Source organism: Heterodontus francisci, chromosome 6 (assembly GCF_036365525.1).
Source record: "Heterodontus francisci isolate sHetFra1 chromosome 6, sHetFra1.hap1, whole genome shotgun sequence".
In the NCBI taxonomy this organism is placed as follows: Eukaryota; Metazoa; Chordata; class Chondrichthyes; order Heterodontiformes; family Heterodontidae; genus Heterodontus; species Heterodontus francisci.
In genome coordinates, this window is record NC_090376.1 from 113,315,333 (window position 1) to 113,338,739 (window position 23,407).

At 44.0% G+C, this 23,407-nt stretch overlaps 1 long non-coding RNA gene across 1 annotated transcript; it reads left to right on the top strand.

The window, feature by feature from the left end:
- The first annotated feature begins 1,580 nt into the window (after positions 1–1,580).
- LOC137371008 (uncharacterized) lies at positions 1,581–20,536 on the top strand. The gene is made up of 3 exons (XR_010975163.1): positions 1,581–1,708; positions 12,802–12,866; positions 20,268–20,536. It is a non-coding gene; the product is annotated as an uncharacterized lncRNA (long non-coding RNA).
- The last annotated feature ends 2,871 nt before the right edge of the window (positions 20,537–23,407 follow it).

The following is a 23,407-nucleotide window of genomic DNA, read 5'->3' on the forward strand; positions in this document are numbered from 1 at the left end:
GCATCCTTCTCCTGCAAGAGAGAGGGCAGAATGTCAGTGATTGTGTGGTACTGTGTTTGGGTGATGTGCCTATCATCGCTCAATATCTGGAGGTCTGTGAAGGCAACGAGACCCGGGTGTGAGGCTGGCATCATTGAAAGGTGTATGTGGGTGAGGTGGAGTATGTGAATGTCAGGCTTGAGTGCTGAATGTTATTGAGTACTGTTGGCTGAGTGATGAAGATGTGCAATGGGTAATTGGAGAGGCTAGTGGTTTGTTGGATATGAGATGTGATGTGAAGATGTATTCACTGACCTTGACCATGCATATGAAGTTATCAAACATCTTTCTGCACTGCTGCCAGATCCTCAGGGCCAGACAGTAGGCATTCACCTCTCTGACCAGCTGCACCCTTCTGAAGAAATGCCTTGAGGGCCTCCTAGTCCCCTGAGGAAACATGACGTCTTTCCATCTCTGTCACTATTGCCTCCAGAGCAGCTTTGGTGAATCTAGATTCCCCTTTCCTGGGCTGGTGCTCCATTTTCCTTCACCTTGAATGTTTCAGTTTCAGTTGTTTTCAGACCTGAGTGTTGCAGTGTAGCTTACCTTTAAAAGATTCAGACTGCCTTTAAGAGCTGGAGGCTAGCTGGAACATGCACTAGCCTTGCACACTCTTAGGTCCCCCATTCTACCTGCAGCCAGCCAGTAGTGCAGCCCATACTGAGCTGCACGCCACAATTGTGGTAATGAGGAGGCAGCACGAAGTTTGTGAGCTGCCTATCTCCAATGAACATGTACAGATAGGTCAAAAATCACAACCCCGTGTCTAATTAATGGCACAGATGAATTTTTAGCCCAATATTTCTGATTGAAGCTGGTCCGGTAACGGGTAGACCTCCTCCACTCAAACCATGGTATTGAGCTGTGTCCAGAGTCCTATAAATTCACTGTGAAGGACAAAAGTAAATACAGAATGAAAAAAAGCTCAGAAACAAAATGAGAAAGCAGATAGCAACCCTGAAAAGAAAGAAAATGAAAAGCAAGTGGGTGTGAATCATTTGAAATTGCATGTGGAGTACTAGTCTGCACACTTCAATGTAATTAACTGCTAAAAATATAATGTGTGCGGAAACAGGCATGTATTTAAAATCTAGCTGTTCTGATTACAGATACTGTTCTTGTTAATCCTGTCCCCTCCCCCCAAGTTTTTTTTTAAATGTTTCTTTCCTTTGCTTCACTCCTGAAGGTTCTGACTATGGTACATGATTCCACGGCCGCAGATCACCACCAATTCAAAAGTATTTTTTATACAAATAGTAAATTAACAATTTACAATGGTTGTAAATAATTAGTAATATTCTCAAGGCTAATCATTGCATCACATTTGCTTTCTATGTTTTACATGCTCAAACACCCAATGTGAATTAGGAAAAACATTATGGTTGTGTTTGTGTTTTCAAGGCGACCCAAAAGTTCTCCCGATTAAAAGCTTTATTACATTTTTTTCAAATGACCTGTTGCACTCCCTTGAAAAAGTATTGTCAACTGATTGACAGCTACTGCTGCCTCTCGACCCAATCCAGGCAGAGAAATCACAAGGCTCCATATTTTAAAAAAAATATAGACACACTGGAGAAAGCACAAAACAGATTTACAAGGATAATAACAGAACAGAAAGGGTACAACGATCTAGACGGACAGAACAGGCAGGGGTTCTATACTCTAGAAGGTGAGTAACTCCGTGAAAGTCTTTAAAATTGTAAAGAGGTTTGATAGGGTTGATGTAGAGAAGGTACTTCCACTTGTGGAGAGTCCAAAACTAGGAGCCATAAGTATAAGAATGATATAGCCATAATATATCCAATAAGGAATTCAAGAGAAGCTTCTTTAGCCAGAGAATGTGAAATTTGCTATCACACAAAGTGTTTTAGCTGAATAGCATGGATGCATTTAACAGAAAGCGAGTATATGTAAGAGAAAGGAATAGAAGGATATGTTGATAGGGTGTGATGAAGTAAGCTGGAAGGAGGCTTATATGAAGAAAACTGTTGGGCTAAATAGCCTGTTTCAGTGCTGTAAAATTACAAAGAATGTTCAGCACAGAAACAGGCCATTCAGCCCAACTGGTCTCTACTGGCTTACTCCACATGTGTCTTCTCCCATTCCATCTACCTCACCTTAGCCTTTCAACATATCTTTTTAATTCCCTTTCCTCTCATGTACTCTTCTGGTTTCCTTTTGAAAGCATCCAAGCTATTTGCTTCAACCACTTTCTGCAATAGCAAGTTCCATATTTTAACCACTCTCGGAGTAAAGAAATTTCTCCTTCCCCTTTTGGGTTTATGAGCAATTAATTAATTCATTTATTAATTATTTATGGACAATCCATTCCTCATTTTAAAGAACTCTTATCAGCTTTCTATAGAGAAAAACCCCAATTGTTCAATATTTGTTGATATCTATACTCTCAGTTCTGGTGACATCTTGTTAATTTTGTTTTGTATTTTCCCCTCTGCTTCTTAGCCTTTCCATAGTATGAAACCAGATTTGTGCATAGTTCTCTGAATGCAGCCTGAGCAGAGTTCCTGTATCCGAGGCGTCTGCAATACCAGCAGTAGCAACTGCTCCTGGTAGCGCTGCCGATGCTGCTGAGCTGTCGGCCCTGTGATTGGCTTGCAGCTCTTGGGAGTGAGATCCCCGTCCCTATTAAATGTTTAAAGGGATAGGACTCCCTCATCCTTAAACTTTGACCCCAAAAGATCGGAGGATTGCTCCAGGGGTCAGAGATGGGGGAACCCCCAGACCTTTCAGCCCAACGTCAGGAACCCCACCTCCTGCACGAAATCCCAGCCATTGAATCAAGTTCTCAATGGATGCAGGCCTGAGATGATTCTATATTTCTTTCTTGATTGAAGGTACCTTTGAAGACGGTGGGTTACTTCTCACTCTCACTGCTGTATAATGTAGATGTAGGGTTCTGCAGCAGGGCATGTACTTTTGGCTTGGCTCGAACACAAGCTGTTAGAATGTTGCTTCTTTCTTTCTCTCTGGCTGTCTTTTTTTTAAGGTAAAGCTGTTACCTCTCACCTCCTGTAAAAAGACACTCTGGTTTCTTCCCCATGGCAATCGCACAATGACCCAGGATATGGCTACTCACGCCTTCTTTGTTTCAGTAGAAGACGTTCATTTCTGGAATGATTTAGAATTGGTGTAGGATGGGTTCAATTGACATATCTTTGTTTTGAAGATTTGTCCTTTGTCTTTGTCAGACAGCTTGAATACACAAATGGCCAATCCCTTTTTCTTCAGTGGCCATTTTAGACCATTGTTCACTTTGGGTCATTTTTTAAAGATATAGTCAGTTTTCATAACTCTTCAGAGTTAGTCCATGATTGTTGTATCATTGCACTTCTGGTGTGCCTGACAATAAATTAAAAGAAGTTACTTGCCACTTATCAGTCCAGGCCTGAATGTTGTCCAGGACTTGCTGCCTGTGGACACAGACTGCTTCAGTATCTGAGAAGTTGTGAATGGTGCTGAACATTGAGCAATCATCAGTGAACATCCCCACTTCTGACCTTATGATGGAGGGAAGGCCATTGATGAAGCAACTGATGATGGCTGGGCCTGGGACACTACCCTGAGAGACTCCTTCAGCGACGTCCTGGGGCTGAGATGATTGGCCTCCAGCAACCATAACCATTTTCTTTTGTGCTAGCTATGACTCCAACTTGCCTCTCCTACCATCTCCCTAGTTTCCTTGAGTATGCATGGGGGCATACCACCCAGTCTTGGAGTTTTATCCTCTTTTAGTTTTGCTAGTTTGACAATTATTATCTCCCCTTCTATCTCAACTGTATTAGTATTCTTTTTAAGCTCATCTTCTCGTGAATTGTTATTTTCTTCAGTAAAAACTGAAGATAAGTAGTTATTCAATACTCCTGCCATTTCTTTATCATTATGTTGCTCATCCTTTAGTGACCTTGACCCTAGTTTAATTTTCATTTTGTTATTTATGTGCCTTTAGAACACTTTTTATAAATCATTAATTACGTGATTTCATATATTCTCTTTGTGTGTCTGATTTTTTTGAACTTTTCTAAATTTCTTCTCCTGAGAACTGTGGGCACTGATCTGGGAGTACCTGCGAAACAGAATGGTTTGCTATACATTTGGTTAGATTGGAAATTCTGTTTAGAGGGAAGGAAGAGGCTAAGTGCTTTAAACCAAGGGGCAACAGTAAATTATTAGAGAAATTAATTAGATCTAATCATTAATCAAAATGGTGGGACCACAAGACCTGTTGCCTGCAATTGTGGTGCCATGTGGGAACACTATGCTGCTTTGTGTGTCATGGATAACCATGTAAGCGCCTCCAGTGCTTGGACTTAAGCTCAGGGTTTCTGAGCTTGAGGAGCAGCTGGAGTCACTACAGGGCATACAAGAGGCTGAGAATTCCGTGGAGTGCAAATTCCTGGAGGTGGTCATCCCAGAGCTACAGAGTGTTCAGGAGGATAGTATGTGGGTGGTCATACAGCAGGGTAGGAAGAAGCATGCAGTCCAGGAATCCTTAGGGAATGTGGCACTATCAAACCAGTTTTCAGGATTGGATACCAGTGAGTGTGGCGACATCTTGGGAAAGCAAAGTCCAGAGTACATCCACAGTACCCTGGGCCAAATGACAGCACGAAAAGGCACATCAAGGATAGAAATGCAGTGGTCGCAAGGGATTCAGGGGCATAGACAGTCATTTCTTCAACTATCTCTTCGGGTGGATTTGCTCCCTGGTGCCAGGATCTGGGGCATTTTGAGGAGATAGGGGAACAGCCAAGTCATGGTCCATGTGGGAAACAATGACATTAAAAGGAAAGGAGTTGAAACCCTGTGGTCAGAGGTAGGGAGGAAATTAAAAACAGAACCTCCATTGTAGTAATATAAAAGAAAATACTGCAGATGCTGGAAATCTGAAATAAAAACAAGAAATTCTGGAAATACTCAGCAGGTCTGGTAGCATCTGTGGAGAGAGAAGCAGAGTTAACGTTTCAAGTCAGTGACCCTTCTTCAGAACCGACAAATATTAGAAATGTAAAAAATTTTAAGCAAGTAAAGCGGGGTGGGGTGGGGCAAGAGATAAAAAAACAGAAGGTGTTGATAGGACATGGTCACAGAGAATAACTGACCAGAAGGTCATGGAACAAAGGCAAACGGTATGTTAATGGTGTGCTGAAAAACAAAGCATTAGTACAGAGAGGGTGTGAATTGACTGGAAAGCACAAAGCACTCCAAGCACACACATTACATTTTAAAAAAACGGAAATAGTGGGTAGGCACAGTAGAAACAAACTAACCAAACTAAAAAAACCTAAAATAAAATAATCAGATAAAAAAGAAAAAAGAAAAAAAGAAAAAATAACTAAACATAAAAAGGGGGGGGCCAGTCATTCTCTGAAATTATTGAATTCAAAGTTCAGTCCGGCTGGCTGTAGCGTGCCTAATTGGTAAATGAGATGCTGTTCCTCAAGCTTCCATTGATGTTCGCTGGAACACTGCAGCAATCCCAGGACAGAGATGTGAGCATGAGTCATAGAGTCATAGAATTGTACAGCATAGAAACAGGCCCTTCGGCCCTCTGCGTCCATGCCGACCTTAATGTCGATCTATACTAATCCCACCTGCCTGCATTAATTCCATATCCCTCTACGCCTTGCTCATTCAAGTACCTGTCCAGATGCATCTTAAATGTTGCTACTGTTCCTGCCTCCACCATTTCCTCAGGCAGCTCATTCCAGATACCCACTACTCTTTGTGTGAAATATTTACCCCATTGATCCCCTTTAAACCTCCTCCCTCTCACCTTAAATCTCTGCTCTCTAGTTTTAGTCACCCCTACCATGGAAAACAGACTCTGGCTATCTACCATATCTATGCCTCTCATAATTTTATATACCTCTATCATGTCCCCTCTCAGTCTCCTTCGCTCCAGGGAAAACAGACCCAGCCTATCCAATCTCTCTTTATAACTCAAGCCCTCCAAACCAGGCAACATCCTTGTGAATCTTTTCCGCACCCTCTCGAGCTTAATCATATCTTTCCTGTAGTGTGGCGACCAGAACTGCACACAGTACTCCAAATGTGGCCTCATCAACGTTATGTACAACTGTAACATGACGTCCCAACTCTTGTACTCAGTGCCTCGGCCGATGAAGGCAAGCATGCAATACGCCTTCTTCACCACCCTGTCTACCTGTGTTGCCACTTTCAGGGAACTATGTACTTGCACCCCAAGGTCTCTCTGCTCAACAACACTCCCCAGGGCCCTGCCATTCACTGTATATGTCCTGCCCTGGTTTAACATCCCAAAATGCATCACTTCGAATTTGTCTGCGTTAAATTCCATTTGCCAATCCCTTGCCCACTTTCCCAGTTGATCTATATCCTGTTGTAACCTTAGACAATCTTCTTCACTATCCACTATGCCACCAATTTTGGTGTCATCTGCAAACTTACTAATCATGCCCCCTATATTCACATCCAAGTTATTAATATAGATGACAAACAACAGAGGGCCCAGCATCGATCCCTGCAGCACACCACTGGTCACCGGCCTCCAATCTGAAAAACAACTCTCCACTACCACCCTCTGCCTCCTGTCACCAAGCCAATTTTGCATCCAATTGGCTAGTTCACCCTGGATCCCATGTGTTCGATCCTTCTAGACCAGCCTACCATGCAGGACCTTGTCAAAGGCCTTGCTAAAGTCCATGTAGACAACGTCCATCGCCCAGCCATCATCAATCCTCCTGGTCACCTCCTCGAAAAGCTCAATCAAATTCGTGAGACATGATTTCCCATGCACAAAGTCATGCTGACTATCCCTAATCAGACCTTGTCTTTCCAAATTCATATATATCCTGTCTCTCAGAATCCCTTCCAATAACTTTCCCACCACTGATGTAAGGCTCACCGACCTGTAGTTCCCTGGCTTATCCCTGCTGCCCTTATTAAATAAAGGCACAACATCAGCTATCGTCCATTCTTCCGGTACCTCACCTGTGGCTAACGATGAGACAAAAATCTCTGCCAGGGCCCCAGCAATCTCCTCCCTTGCTTCCCATTGCATCCTAGGATACACCCGGTCAGGCCCTGGGGATTTATCCACCTTAATGCGCTTCAAAACCTCCAACACCTCCTCCTTTGTAATGTTGATATGCTCCAGGATATCGCTGCTCCCTCCCTTAAACTCACTAGCTTCCATGACCTTCTCCACGATAAATACAGATGAGAAGTATTCATTTAAGACCTCACCCATTTCCCGTGGCTCCACACATAGATTACCACACTGATCCTTAAGGGGACCAACTCTTTCCCTAGCTACCCTTTTATTCTTAATATACTTATAGAATCTTTTAGGATTCTCCTTTATCTTATCTGCCAGGGAAATCTAATGGCCCCTTTTCACCCTCCTAATTTCCTTCTTAAGTGTAATCCTACATCCCTTATACTCCTCGAGGGACTCGCTTGTTCCCAGCTGCCTATACCTAACATATGCCTCCTTCTTTGTCCTGACCAGACCCTCAATATCCCTTGTCAACCAAGGTTCCCTAAACTTGCCAGCCTTGCTCTTCCATTTAACAGGAACATGCCAGCCCTGAACTCTTCCTATCTCACTTTGAAAAGCCTCCCACTTGCCAGACGTCCCTTTACCTGTAAACAGCCTCTCCCATTCAAATTTTGAGAGTTCCTGTCTGATGTGCCATCGAAATTAGCCTTCCCCCAATTTAGGACTTCAACCTGAGGACCAGTCCTATCCTTTTCCATAACCATCTTGAAGCTAATAGAGTTATGGTCACTGGTCCCAAAGTGCTCCCCCACTGACACATCAACCACCTGCCCAGCCTCATTTCCTAAGAGGAGGTCAAGTGTAGCCCCTTCGCTAGTAGGGCCATCATTAGTTTCTTTTGGGCCTCCTTATCTCGAGAGACAATGGATACGCGCCTGGAGGTGGTCAGTGGTTTGTGAAGCAGCGCCTGGAGTGGCTATAGAGGCCAATTCTGGAGTGACAGGCTCTTCCACAGGTGCTGCAGAGAAATTTGTTTGTTGGGGTTGTTGCACAGTTGGCTCTCCCCTTGCGCCTCTGTCTTTTTTCCTGCCAACTACTAAGTCTCTTCAACTCGCCACAATTTAGCCCTGTCTTTATGGCTGCCCGCCAGCTCTGGCGAATGCTGGCAACTGACTCCCACGACTTGTGATCAATGTCACACGATTTCATGTCGCGTTTGCAGACGTCTTTATAACGGAGACATGGACGGCCGGTGGGTCTGATACCAGTGGCGAGCTCGCTGTACAATGTGTCTTTGGGGATCCTGCCATCTTCCATGCGGCTCACATGGCCAAGCCATCTCAAGCGCCACTGACTCAGTAGTGTGTATAAGCTGGGGGTGTTGGCCGCTTCAAGGACTTCTGTGTTGGAGATATAGTCCTGCCACCTGATGCCAAGTATTCTCCGAAGGCAGCGAAGATGGAATGAATTGAGACGTCGCTCTTGGCTGGCATACGTTGTCCAGGCCTCGCTGCCGTAGAGCAAGGTACTGAGGACACAGGCCTGATACACTCGGACTTTTGTGTTCCGTGTCAGTGCGCCATTTTCCCACACTCTCTTGGCCAGTCTGGACATAGCAGTGGAAGCCTTACCCATGCGCTTGTTGATTTCTGCATCTAGAGACAGGTTACTGGTGATAGTTGAGCCTAGGTAGGTGAACTCTTGAACCACTTCCAGAGCGTGGTCGCCAATATTGATGGATGGAGCATTTCTGACATCCTGCCCCATGATGTTCGTTTTCTTGAGGCTGATGGTTAGGCCAAATTCATTGCAGGCAGACGCAAACCTGTCGATGAGACTCTGCAGGCATTCTTCAGTGTGAGATGTTAAAGCAGCATCGTCAGCAAAGAGGAGTTCTCTGATGAGGACTTTCCGTACTTTGGACTTCGCTCTTAGACGGGCAAGGTTGAACAACCTGCCCCCTGATCTTGTGTGGAGGAAAATTCCTTCTTCAGAGGATTTGAACGCATGTGAAAGCAGCAGGGAGAAGAAAATCCCAAAAAGTGTGGGTGCGAGAACACAGCCCTGTTTCACACCACTCAGGATAGGAAAGGGCTCTGATGAGGAGCCACCATGTTGAATTGTGCCTTTCATATTGTCATGGAATGAGGTGATGATACTTAGTAGCTTTGGTGGACATCCGATCTTTTCTAGTAGTCTGAAGAGACCACGTCTGCTGACGAGGTCAAAGGCTTTGGTGAGATCAATGAAAGCAATGTAGAGGGGCATCTGTTGTTCACGGCATTTCTCCTGTATCTGACGAAGGGAGAACAGCATGTCAATAGTCGATCTCTCTGCACGAAAGCCACACTGTGCCTCAGGGTAGACGCGCTCGGCCAGCTTCTGGAGCCTGTTCAGAGCGACTCGAGCAAAGACTTTCCCCACTATGCTGAGCAGGGAGATTCCACGGTAGTTGTTGCAGTCACCGCGGTCACCTTTGTTTTTATAGAGGGTGATGATGTTGGCATCGCGCATGTCCTGGGGTACTGCTCCCTCGTCCCAGCACAGGCATAGCAGTTCATGTAGTGCTGAGAGTATAGCAGGCTTGGCACTCTTGATTATTTCAGGGGTAATGCTGTCCTTCCCAGGGGCTTTTCCGCTGGCTAGGGAATCAATGGCATCACTGAGTTCCGATTTGGTTGGCTGTATGTCCAGCTCATCCATGACTGGTAGAGGCTGGGCTGCATTGAGGGCAGTCTCAGTGACAGCATTCTCCCTGGAGTACAGTTCTAGGTAGTGCTCAACCCAGCGGTCCATCTGTTTGCGTTGGTCAGTGATTATGTCCCCCGATTTAGATTTGAGGGGGGTGATCTTCTTGATGGTTGGCCCAAGAGCTCTCTTCATGCCATCATACATTCCTCTGATGTTTCCGGTGTCTGAGGCCAGCTGAATATGACTGCATAGGTGTTGCCAGTAGTCGTTTGCGCAACGCATTAGTACTGCTTCAAAAAACTATCCTGGAAGCCCTTAACAAATTCTTCCCCATCTGATCCCTTCGCACTAAGGCAGTCCCAGTCAATATTAGGGAAGCTAAAATCACCTACTATTACAACCCTATAATTCCTACACCTATCCGTGATTTCCCTACATATATGCTCCTCCAATTCCATCTGACTATTGGGGGGCCTATAGTATAAGACCATCAAAGTGATCACCCTTTCTTATTCCTAAGTTCTACCCATATGGCCTCGCTGGACATGCCCCCCGGGATATCCTCACTAAGTACTGCGTGATGCCCTCCCTAATCAATATTGCAACTCCCCCTCCTCTCTTACCTCCACCTCTGTCACGCCGGAAGCATCGTTACCCCGGAACATTGAGCTGCCAGTCCTGCCCATCCCTCAACCACGTTTCCGTAATAGCTATAATATCACAATCCCATGTACCGATCCATGCTCTGAATTCATCTGCCTTACCTGTAAGGCTTCTTGCATTAAAGTAAATGCAGTTTACCCTACCAGACCTTCCATGGTCCCTGGCCTGCCTACTTGGGCAGGGGTGGGGGTGGTGTTGAAATGGCCAGCAACCGGAAGCTTGGGGTCATGCTTACGGACTGAATGGAGGTGTTCTGCAAAGTGATTACCCAATCAGCATTTGGTCTCCCCTATGTAGAGAAGACCACATTGTGAGCAGCGAATACAGTATGCTAAATTGAAAGAAGTACAAGTAAATCGCTGCTTCACCTGAAATGAGTGTTTGGGAACTTGGATAGTGAGGAGAGAGGAGGTAAATGGGCAGTATTACACCTCCTGCGATTGCAGGGGTAGGTGCCGTAGGAAGTGGATGAAGTGGTGGGGGTAATGGAGGAGTGGACGAGGGTGTCATGGAGGGAACGATCCCTTTGGAATGCTGACAGGGGAAGGGAGGGGGAGATGCGTTTGGTAGTAGCATCACGCTGGATGTTGCGGAAGTGGCAGAGGATGATCCAAGTACATCACATCCATAGGTTCCCCTTTATCCACATTGCTTGTTACTTGGTCAAAGAAGTCTAATAAATTAGTTAAACACGATGTCCCTTTCATAAAATCATGTTGACTCTGCCTGATTGCATTGAGATTTTCCAAATGTCCTGCTATAACCGCCTTAATAATAGATACCAGCATTTTCCCTATGACAGATGTTAAGCTCACTAGCCTGTTGTTTCCTGCTTTCTGTCTTCTTCCTTTCTTGAATAGCAGAGTTACATTCACTATTTTCCAATCTGATGGGACCTTTCCAGAAACAGGGAATTTTGGAAAGTAAAAACCAATGTATCCACTACCTCAGCAGCCACTTCTTCTAAAACCCAAGGAGATATCCATCAGGACCTGGGGACTTGTCAGCTTTTAGTTCTAATAGTTTTCTTAGTAGCCTTTCCCAGGTGATGGTAATTGCTTTAAGCTCCTCTCTCCCTTTCAACTGTTGATTCACAATTTTTCCTGGGATGTGATTTACATTCTCTACAGTTAAGACAGATGCAGAAAATCTGTTCAATTCCTCCACCATTTCCTTATTTTCCATTATTAACTCCCAGACTCACTCTCTAGAGGACCTACACTCACTTTACTTACTCTTTTCCTTCTTAAAGAAACTCTTAATATCCATTTTTATATTTCTAGCTAGCTTTCTCTCGTACTCTAATTTCTCTCTCCCTATTATTCTTTTAATCATTCTTTGCTGGTTTTTATATTCTGTCCTATCTTCTGACCTGTCACTACCCTTCACTGAATTGTACACTTTTTCTTTAATTTGATACTATCTTTAATTTCCTTAGTTAGCCATGGATGGTTTGTCCTTCCCTTCGAGTCTTTCTTTCTCACTGGAATGTATCTTTGCTGAGTGTTATGAAATGTTTTGATTTCTGTTGTTTCTGGTTCCCAGATGTTCGAAAAGAATCACACTTTAAACTTGGAAAAGGCTGGAGTCAGTCTTGTTTAATTCAGCACCACGCTTTGGCTGTAGAACCTGGTTCAACTGGTTCTTGTGTTACATATAACATGACTCCCCAATGCAGCTGTGAATGTGCCCCCCTACTGGAACACTTGCACATAACAACTAGTTCCTAGCTGATTAGTTCCTAACACTTTACAGATACTATAATTATATATATATATATAGCATCCATCTTTCTTTAAAACATAATGCCCCTATATCAATATAACTCAATATAAATAAAAAAGATTATCATCTGACTTGTGGAAATAATCTGAACCCCTTTTTAGAGTCTTTTATAGTGTGTATTCTTTTTTTAATATTATTCATGGTATCACTTGGGTGGTAAGATGCTGTGCCTCCATCTTGTAGATTTGGCATATGTTGCTGTCGGTGGTGAGTTGGCATGCTGTACAGGTGATGTTGTGTCACTTGCTGGTGATGTTGTTAATGTTGTCTCGCTGGATAGTGAAGTTTCCGATGTTGATGGTCTTTTCTGTTGTTCCAGCTCCAGTGTAGGTTGAATATGGATTCTGTTCCTTCTCATTTGGTTACTGGTTTCGGTCTCAATGATATATGACCTTGGAGTCTCAGCTTCACAAACAACTTTTGCTGGGCTCCAGGTTTTCATGATTGGATCCTGTGTGTGTACAGTTTGTCCGTTCAACAGCTTGGGTAGGGATTAATCATATTTGTTGATGTGTTGCTCTCCTCTTACCTGTGCTTCAATGAGTTGTTGTCTCACTTCCTCCTGGTCACTTAAAGGATGTATTTTGCTTGGCAGTTGTCTTATATTTTCTTCCTTTTAACAGGTGATTTCTGCAGGTGATTTCATGTCAGCCTTGAGAAGTGTGGATCGGAGTGACAATAAGGCCAGGTTTGGGTCTTCCTTCATCTCTTGGCATTTCACAAGTGTTCTTTTGACCGTCTGGATGCGTCTTTCTATCAATCCGTGTCCCCATGGGTAGTGTGGTGCTGATGTGATGGTGTAGAACCCATGCTGGTCCGCGAATTCCTTAAATACTCTGGATGTAAATTGGGTGCCGTTGTCACATACTAATCTTTCAGGAATCCCTTGCTCAGTGAACAGAACTCGTACTGCTGAACTTTTTGTTGTGGCTCTCAACTCTTTCACCTTCCGGATAAAAGGGAATTTTGAGTAGTAGTCTGCGACTATAAGATACCACTCTTGAATATGTGTGAATAAATCGACTCCTACAGTATGCCATGGTCTGGGTGGTACTTCAATAGCTATCGTCTCCTCTTTCTGCTGTCCTCTTCGCTTAGGTCCCAGCTGTTAAATAAATTTAATCCTTTCTCTCCAGCCCACGGAAGGATATAGCTGAACATCTCCTCTTCACCAGTGCCTTTTAGGAAACTACTGAATTCCAAATTGCACTTTTGTTTAAACTTCTGAAATGCCTCTATGACATCATCAGCTCCTCAATTCATGATGGGCTGTAGCAGTGTATTCATTCCTGTCCCAGCTGACATTTTGATCTTTTTTTTTGCCGTTTTCGCATAAGTCACTCAGTTTTTCTATCTCTCTGGCACTAATTTGGGTCACTTTTCTCAATCTGATGCTTTAAAAAATATTGTAGGTTTACTCACAGACACTCGCTACCACCATGTTTTGTCTTTATGTTGTTTCCAGATGTTGGAAAAGAATCACACTTTAAACTTGCAACAGGCTGGAGTCAGTCTTATTTCATCAGCACCATGCTTTGGCTGTAGAACCTGGTTCAACTGGTTCTTGTGTTACATATATCATGACTCCCCAGTGCAGCCGTGAATGTGCCCCCCTACTGGAATACTTACACATAACTAGTTCCTAGCTAATTAGTTCCTAACACTTTACAGATAGTATAACAATATATACATATATAACATGAAATGTCTCCTTAAATATCTGCCACTACATCTTGACTGACCTATCCCTTAATCTAATTTCCCAGTTTACCAGCTCTGTCTTCATACCCTCATAATTACCCTGATTTAAGTTTAAAACACTAGCCTTAGATCCACTCTTCTCATCCTCAAACTGAATGCGAAATTCAATCATGTTGTGATCACTGCTACCTCGGGGTGCCTTTATTACGAGGTCATTAATTAACTTTGTCTCATTACACACTTACTATATCTAGAATAGCCTGCTCTCTGGTTGGCTCCAGAATGTGCTGCTCTAAGAAACTGTCCTGAAAACAATCCATGAACTCATCTTCCAAGCTACCTTTGCCAATCTGATTTGTCCAATCTATCTGTAGATTACAATCACCCATGATTATTTATCGTGTCACTCAGAATTTTTTCCAATAATTTTTCCACCACCGAGGTGAGACAGACTGGCCTGTAATTACTCAGTCTATCCCTTTCTCCCTTTTTAAACAATGACACAATGTTAGCTGTCCTCCAGTCCTCTGGCACCATGCCTGTAGCCAGCGAGGATTAGAAAATGATTGTCAGAGAGTGTGCTATTTCTTCTCTTATTTCCCTTAAAAACCTAGGATACATTTCATCCAAGCCTGGGATTTATCCACTTTCAAAGATGTTTAACCCCTTAATACTTCCTCTCTCACTATGTTAATTTCATCTAATATTTCACACACCTCGTCCCTGATTGCAATGCCTAAACATCCCTATCTTTTCTGAAAACAGGTGCAAAGTATTCATTGCGAAACATACCCATGTCCTTCTCCTCCATATACAGGCCCCACATCAGCCTCAGTCTTTCTTTCGTTATCATTTTGCTCTTTTTGTATTTATAAAAAATCTTCAGGTTTTCTTTGATTTTACTTGCCAATATGTTTTCATGACCTCTCTTTACTTTCCTAATTTTCTTTTTAATTTCACCCCTGCACTTTATGTACTCCTCCAGATTTTCTACAGTTTGAGCCCTCGGTATCTGTTATAAGTTCCCCTTTTTTGTCTTTATCCTCTCCCTTAAGCCCCTTGACAACCAGGGGGATCTGGATTTGTTAGTCCCACCCTTTCTCTTTAAGGGAACATACTTGCTCTGAGCCCTCACTATCTCTTCCTTGAACACCTGGCACTGACCTGGCACTGATTTACCTTGAGGTAGCTGTTTCCAGTCCACTTTAACTGAATCACATCTCAGCTTAGTAAAATTAGCTTTTCGCCAATTGAGAACTTTTATTCCTGGTCTATCTTTGTCCTTTTCCATAACTACACTAAATCTAACTGAATTATGATGACTTCCACAAAAATATTCCCTAACTGATACCCCTTCCACCTACCCAGCTTCATTCCCTAATGCTAATCCAGAACTGCCTCCTTTCGTGTTGGGCTTGCTGCGTAACTGCCTAAAAAATGTTCTTCCGAATGCATTTTAAGAATTCTGCTCCTTTCAAATTAATTCTTTCCCAGTTAATATTAGGGTTATTGAATTCCCCCACTATTACTATTATATTGTTTTGCACTTCTCAGAGATTTGTCTACATATTTGCTCTTCCATCTCCCTCTGAATGTTTGGGGGTCTATAGTACATTCCCAGTAGTGTGATTGCCCTTTTTTTGTTCTTCAGTTCATACAGACATGCGAATTAAGAGCAGAAGTAGGCCATTTGGCCCCTCTAGCCTGCTCCACCATTCAATAAGATCATAGCTGATCTGTTGGCGTCTCGAATTCCACACTCCCATTTAACCCCGATAACCTTTGATTCCCTTGCCGAACAAGAATCTGTCTACCTCCGCCTTAAAAATATTCAATGACCACCTTTTGAGGCAGAATTCCAAATTGCACAACCCTCTGAGGAAAAAAATTCTCTTGCTCTCTGTCCTAAAAGGGCGACCTCTAATTTTAAAACAGTGTCCCTTAGTTCTGGACTCACCCACAAGAGGAAACATCCTTTCCACATCCACCTTGTCAAGAACGTTCAGGATCTTATAAACTTCAATCAAATCTCCCCTCACTCTTCTGAACTCCAGTGAAAACTAGCTCAGTCTGTCCAAATTTTCCTCATAAGTGGTATCTTTCCTTCCTGCACTCCTTCCAGGTATCAATCTAGTAAACCTCCTCTAAACCGCCTCCAATGCATTTACATCCTTCCTTAAATAAGGAGACCAAAACTGCACACAGTATTCAAGATGTGGTCTCACCAATGCCCTGTATAACTGAAGCATAACATCCTTACTTTTATTTTCAATTCCTCTTGTAATAAGGGATAGCATTCCATTAGCCTTCTTTATTATGTGCAGGATCTGCATACTAACTTTTTGTGACTCAACACCTAGATCCCTCTGCACCTCAGAATTCTGCAGTCATTCTCTGTTTAGGTAATACTCTGATTTTTATTCTTCCTGCCAAAGTGAACAACTTCACATTTTCCCACATTATACTCCATCTGCCTGATTTTTGCCCAATCACTCAACCTATCGGTCTGCAACCTCCTTATGTTCTCTTCACAACATACTTTCCTACCTATCTTTGTGTTATCTGCAAATGTAGCTACCATGCCATTGCTCCCCTCATCTAAGTCATTGATATAAATTGTAAAAAGTTGAGGCCCCAGTACAGACCCCTGTGGGTCTCCACTTGTCACATCCTGCCAATCAGAAAAGGACTCATTTATGCATACTCTCTGTTTTCTGCCAGCTAGCCAATCTTCTGTCCATGCTAATATGTTACCCCCCACTACACCATGAGCTCCTACTTTGCGCAATAACCTTTTGTGTGGCACCTTGTCAATGCCTTCTGGAAATCCAAGTACAGTACACCAACGTGCTCCCCTTTATCCACAGTGCATGTTACTCCTTCAAAGAACTCCAATAAATTGGTTAAACATGATTTCCCTTTCACAAAACCATGCTGACTGTTCTCAGTTACCTTGAGTTTTTCTACGTGCCCAGCTATAGCCTCCTTAATGATCGATTCTAACACCTTCCCCACGACAGACATCAAGCTAACTGGCCTATAGTTATTTGTTTTCTGCCTCCCCGCTTCTTGCATATGCTTCTTGCATATTTGCTACTTTCCAGTCTGATGGAACCTTTCCAGATTCTAGTGAATTTTGAAAAATAAATGCCGACGCATCTACTACCTCATTAGCCACCTCTTTTAAGAGCTTAGGATGAAGCCCATCAGGACCCGTGGACTTGTCAGCCCGCAGCTCCATCAGTTTGCTCAATACCACTTCCCTGGTGATTGTAATTACACCAAGTTCCTCTCTTCCTTTCACCTCCTGATTCACAGCTATTACTGGAATGTTTTTTGTATCCTCAATCATGAAGACAGAAGCGAAATATTTGTTCATTTCATCCACCATTTCCTTATTATCTACTATTAACTCCCATTCTCACTCTCTAGAAGACCAACACTCACTTACTTAGTCTGTTCCTTTTTAAATGCCTGTAGAAACTCTTGCTATCATTTTTACGTTCCTATCTAACTTCCTCTCATACTCTAATTTCTTTCTCCTGATTAACCTTTCAGTCATTCTCTGCCATTCTTTATATTCTGACCAATCATCTGACCTTCCACTTATCTTTGCACAATTGTATGCTTTTCCCTTAAGTTTGATGCTTTCCTTAACTTCTTTAGCGAACCATGGATGTGGATCCTCCCCTTAGAATTTTTCTTTATAGTAGGAATATATGTATCCTGAGTATTCTGAAATATCCTCTTAAATGTCTGCCACTGTTTCTCTATATATTTATCTCCTAGTCTAATAACCCAGTTCACTTCAGCTAGCTCAGCTTTCATGGCCTTTTTAAAGTTTAAAATACTCGTCTTAGACCTTCTCTCCCTCAAACTATATGTAAAATTCAATTATGTTATGGTTGCTGCTACCAAGAAGTGCCTTTACTCTGAGGTCATTGATTAATCCTGTCACATTACACAATATCAAATCTAACATAGCCTGCTCTCTGGTTGATTCTAGAATGTGCTGCTCTATGAAACTATCTCAAAAGCATTCTATGAACTCTTCATCCAAGCTACTATTGCCAATCTGATTTTTCCAGTTTATAGATAGATTAAAATCACCCATGATTATTCCCATCCCTTTATCACAAGCACCCAATATTTCTTCTTGTATACTTCGTCCTACATTGTGGTTACTGTTCTGGGGCTTGTAGACCACTCCCACTGATGACTTATTTCCCCTACTATTCCTCATTTCCACCCAAACTGATTCTACATCCTGATCTCCTGAACCAAGGACATCTCTAACTATTGCACCAATGCCATCCTTGATTAACAGTGCTACCCCTCCACATTTACCTAGCTTCCTATTCTTCTTGAATGCCATATACCCCTCAATATTCAGGACCCAATCCTTGTCATCCTGCAGCTATGTCTCTGTAGTGTTTATCAGATCATATTTATTTCCTTCAATGTGAGCTATCAGTTCATCTATTTTGTTATGAATGCTACATGCATTCAGATACAAAGCCTTTAGTTTTGTCTTTTTGTTATCTTTATAACATCTAGTCTTGACTGTTGGTGTGTTCTTAGATTTTTTTTCTCTCTGTCCCTCCTGCCATTCTCTGACCTTTATTTGCCATATTACTATTCTGCTCTCCTACCTTGACTCTACTCCTTGATTTGCTACATTAGGCCTGATCCCTCACCCCACTTGTTTCGTTTAAAGCCCTCTCTACTTCCCTAGTTACACAGTTTGCTAGAACACTAGTCCCAGCATGATCCAGGTCCAGACCGTCCCAACGGTATAACCCCCACTTTCCCCAGTACTGGTGCCAGTGCCCCAAGAACCGAAACCCACTTCTCCCACACCAGTCTTTGAACCATGTATTCATTTCACTAATCTATGTGCCCTCTGCCAATTGGCAGTTCAAACCATATGGTTTTATTTAGGGATACTTCTACCATATCATCCCTCTTCAGAACTATAATTGTTTCCTTTTTCAATATTATGACCCACCTGCCTTTTTTTATCCCCCTCTCTATCTTGTCAGAATACTCTGTAAACAAGAATGTTGAGCTGCCATTCCTGCCCTTCTTTCAGCCGTGTCTCAGTAGTAGTTATAATATCATACTTCTGCATGTCAATCTGTGCTCTCAGATCATCCGCCTTATTCCCTAGACTTCTTGCTTTGAAGGATATACCATTTAGCACTGCCAAAATTCCTCGTTGTCTATTTTCTTTCCTTTGTTTCCTCTGCTTCCAAATATGCTTCCTAATTTTCTGCCTTCCATTTTCAACTTTTCTTCCCTCCCTTCTGAATCTACTCTCATGTTCTTAGCCCCCACTAAGCTAGTTTAAACCCTTCCCAGCAGCACTCGCAAAACCCCCTGTGAGGATATTGGTTCCAGCCCTGTCCGGCCTCTACAGGTCGCTTCTCCCCCAGAAGTGGTCCAATGCCTCAGGAATCTAGAGCCCTCCCTCCTGCAACATCTCTCCAGTCACGTATTCATCAGCTCTATCATCCTATTCCTGTACTCACTAGCATGTGGCACCAGGAGTAATCCAGAGATTACTACCTTTGAGATTCTCCTTTTCAGTCTCTCTCCTAGCTCCCTAAACTCTGCCTGCAGGACCTCATCCCTCTTTCTGCCTATGTCATTGGTGCCAATATGGGCCACAACCTCTGGCTGTTCACCCTTACACTCTCAGAATGTCCTGCAGCTGCTCAGTGACATCCTAGACCCTGGCACCAGGGAGGCAACGAACAATCCTGGAGTCGCATCACTGGCCTGGGAAGCACCTGTCTGTTCCCCTCAATATTGAATGCTCTACTCCTGTTGCTCTTCCACTCTTCTTCCTCCCATCCTGTGCAGCTGAGCCACCCATGGTGCCATGGTCTTGGCTTTGCCTACACTCCCCAGAAGAAGCATCACTCTCATCAGTATTCAGAACTGAATACTGGTTGGAGAGCAAGATGCACTCAGGGGATCCCTGCCCTGCCTGCCTAGTCCTCCTTTTCTTTCTCCCATTCCCTCTCTGCCAGCACATCTTTAAGCTTTGAGTGACCACCTCCATAAACATCTATCCAGGAAACTATCAGCTTTGTGGAGAGACTAATGATTCCAGCTGCCACTCAAGCTCCGACTCCCGGAGCTCGAGCTGCTCTAGCTGGAGACACTCCCTGCACATGTAGTCGTCCAGGCCACGAGAAGCGTTCAGGATTTCCCACATGTTATGCATTTATAGGGCTATGGCATACCTTCACTTTCTAGACTATTAACTAGAAACACTCCCCAGCTACTCAGAAATTGGCTCGTTCCCTGGTTGGGGCATCACTATAATTGTTTTGCAGATGTTGCTTTAACTCCTTTGTTGCTGCACTTATTCTCCACCCAGGTCTGCCATCGCTGCTGCTGACATTGTCTCTCATGAGGTAAAGATCTCACAATTACTTATACAGAAAGATTCAAGCTCACAAGGATAAGCCCCAAAACTGTGAGACCATGCCTTCCACAAAGGTCAGTGTGCCTGATTCATGAAGGTCCTGAAAAAAGGCAAAGAAATCAAATTGATGCAAAAATGTTGCAAATTTATTATGAGCTGCCATTTGTATTTTGCTCCAACTGTGAACTTACAAGTTAATATTGCATTTGTAATGTTAGAGAAAAACCATTAATAATTAATCAGTTGTGAATAAAAGCACTTCGTTCCTCATAGAGTTGCTAGTTTAGTGTTGTAAATCTTTGGAAAGCATTTTGCTGCAGAAACTTTTGCTCGACTGTGCAGTCTATGGCTCAAAGTGTGGCCCTTCACTTTGTCCTCTAACAATGTAATTTGCTGTTTTCCTATCCCTGGCAGTGTTCCTCCCAGCCAGTGTGCTGCCAAACCCCAAATTGCCCCCAATATTTCGAAACGTCACTTTCATCCCTGTGTGCTGTCAATTTCCATATTAGTCCCTTTGCTTACATTTGCCCTGCTCCATCCACAGAAACCCAACAGACCGCCACACTGTCAAATCCCACATTCCCACATAATGTCAATCCCACATTCCCTCACACTGTCAAATCCCACATTCTCACATAATGGCCGGACTTTTACGCCACCCGGGTGAGCCGGATGGTGGGGGGGGCGGGGATGGTGTAAAATTCAGCGGGAGGCTCTGGGAGACGTTCCCAATCTGCACCCGCCTCCGCCCCACTTTACATAGGGCGGGGGGGGGGTGCATAAAATGGGCCGCCCACCCAGGCCAATCAAGGCCCTTGAGTGGCCACAATGGCCACTTAAGCGCCTTCACCCGCCTCCGTGGCAAGCAGGCGTCCTGGAGCTGGGTAAGGCCCCCTGGTGAGAGTTGTGCCCGATTGAAAGCTGCCCCTGCTTCCCCAACCACCCCCAGGACCCAAGACGCCCCCTTCTCCCCAAATGACTATGCTTGCCTCGCCGGGGCCTGACCCATTACCCCGGCGAGGCAACGCAAACTTACCTGCAGTCCTGGCTGCATGTCATTGGCTGGGCTGCAGTCCCAGCAGTGGCCACCACTCCCGGTGAGGTGGGACTTCCCCCCCTCAAGTGGGCGGAAATCCTGCCTCGGAACAATTAAAGCCCGGGGACCTGTAAAATGTGGGGCGGATCCCTGGGCTGGGCAGAAGCGGGTTTGCCACCGACTTTAACGTCGGTGGCCAGCTCCTGTCTGCCCGACGTAAAATCCACCCCAATGTCAATCCCACATTCCCTCACACTGTTAAATCTAACATTCACACATAGGGTTGAATTTTATGAGTGCGCAGCAGTTTGCAGCGGTGCACTCTGATGGCGGCTTGCATCCTGCACAGATGTGGCGTCCCTGAGCCCCCGTGATATTACGCGTGAGGGCTGATTTAAATAGAGGGGGCAGAGCAGCTGCCCGAGATGATGTAGAGGGGATGGCGGGCGCGTCCCCGGCAACGGTGTCCGGCACCACTGTGCAGGCAGTGGCGCCATTTTTAAAGGGCTTTAAGCCCCTACAATTAATTTTAATTTTTAAAGGTGCATTAATCGGAATTTTTTATTAACAAATTAATAACAATGAGGAGGCCCTTCCCCCAACCTGCCCCCACTGGTCATTTCATTGCCCGATATGACCAACTTTTTCCCTACACAAACTTTCCCCCCAACCTTCTAACTTTGTCCTTCAACCCCTTCCCACCATCCTTGCATCCAATAAAAAGTGATTTCCCCACTCCCTCACCCCTCCCACCAAGAAAATTTTATTCCTCCCCTCCCCACCAGATTCTCGCCTCGGAACTCCGTATGGTGCACGAAGCACGAATGGTGGCCATAAAATCGGCATGGCATGGCCGCCACCTGCAGGTAAGTTTTTAAAAATATCATTAATGCTAATTTAAATATGCAGATGAAGGGCCCAACGCCAGGCGGTGGGGGTTGGGGGGGCCGCACCGAGGTCCTCCCGCCACTGGTAATATGCGGTGGGCCCTTCTCGACGTCAGGGGTCGAGGCGGGCCTCTCCCGGCAGAATTTTACTGGCCCCCTCGCCACGATCCACGGTGTCGAGGGGCTGGTAAAATTCAACCCATAATGTCAAATCACACATTCCCAAACACTGTCAAATCCCACATTCCCAAATAATTTCAAATCCCACATACCATCACACTGTCAAATCCCAAACACTGTCAAATCCCACATTCCCAAATAATTTCAAATCTCACATACCATCACACTGCCAAATCCCAAACACTGTCAAATCCCACATTCCCAAATAATTTCAAATCCCACATACCATCACATTGCCAAATCCCAAACACTGTGAAATCCCACATTCCTACATACTGTCAAATTCCACATTCTCTCACATTCCAAATCCCACATTCTCACACACTGTGAAATCCCACATTCCCACATAATGTCAAATCCCACATTTCCAAACAACTGTGTTACAACCAGGTAAGGAGGGGTGTGTCAGGCTCCCCTTTTGCCCCTTCTCTGCTTTGACCACAACAGGGTTTATCTTTTTTAACACAGTGATTGAACTTACCACCTCAGTGAGCACTTGCTCCTGTTCCTCTAATATAATTGCAAATTAACCAATCAGACAGGTTTTCTTGAGTTTAAACAAGAAAGATGTACGTTTATTATCCTTAGCACTCTAAACCAGTTAAAGTTATTAAAATATGCTATACGTCCATGCCCACATTCACACAAGAGCCACACACACACACAAATAGATTACAGAGGGAAAAACAGAATTGGGAGGTTGGAGTAGAGTCTGTAATAAATGGAATTTAAATACAATGCAGTAGTCCCAGAGTTCTTGGTTGAAATTGTAGTCCTGAAGTCCTCGCTGGGCCATATGCATGTAGGTTTGTTTCTCAGGTCCAGAATGCAGAAGAGGGGGTTTGATCTTTGCCCCCTAGTTGCTGGCTGTGCTGCTGTGTAGATTTGAGGCTTCAAGAGTTGCAGCTGAGGTTTTTCTTGGATCTTTTCTGCAGTTAGGGGGAAAGAGAAAGCTGTTCCCTTGATCGCTTTCAGATATTACCCTGCCT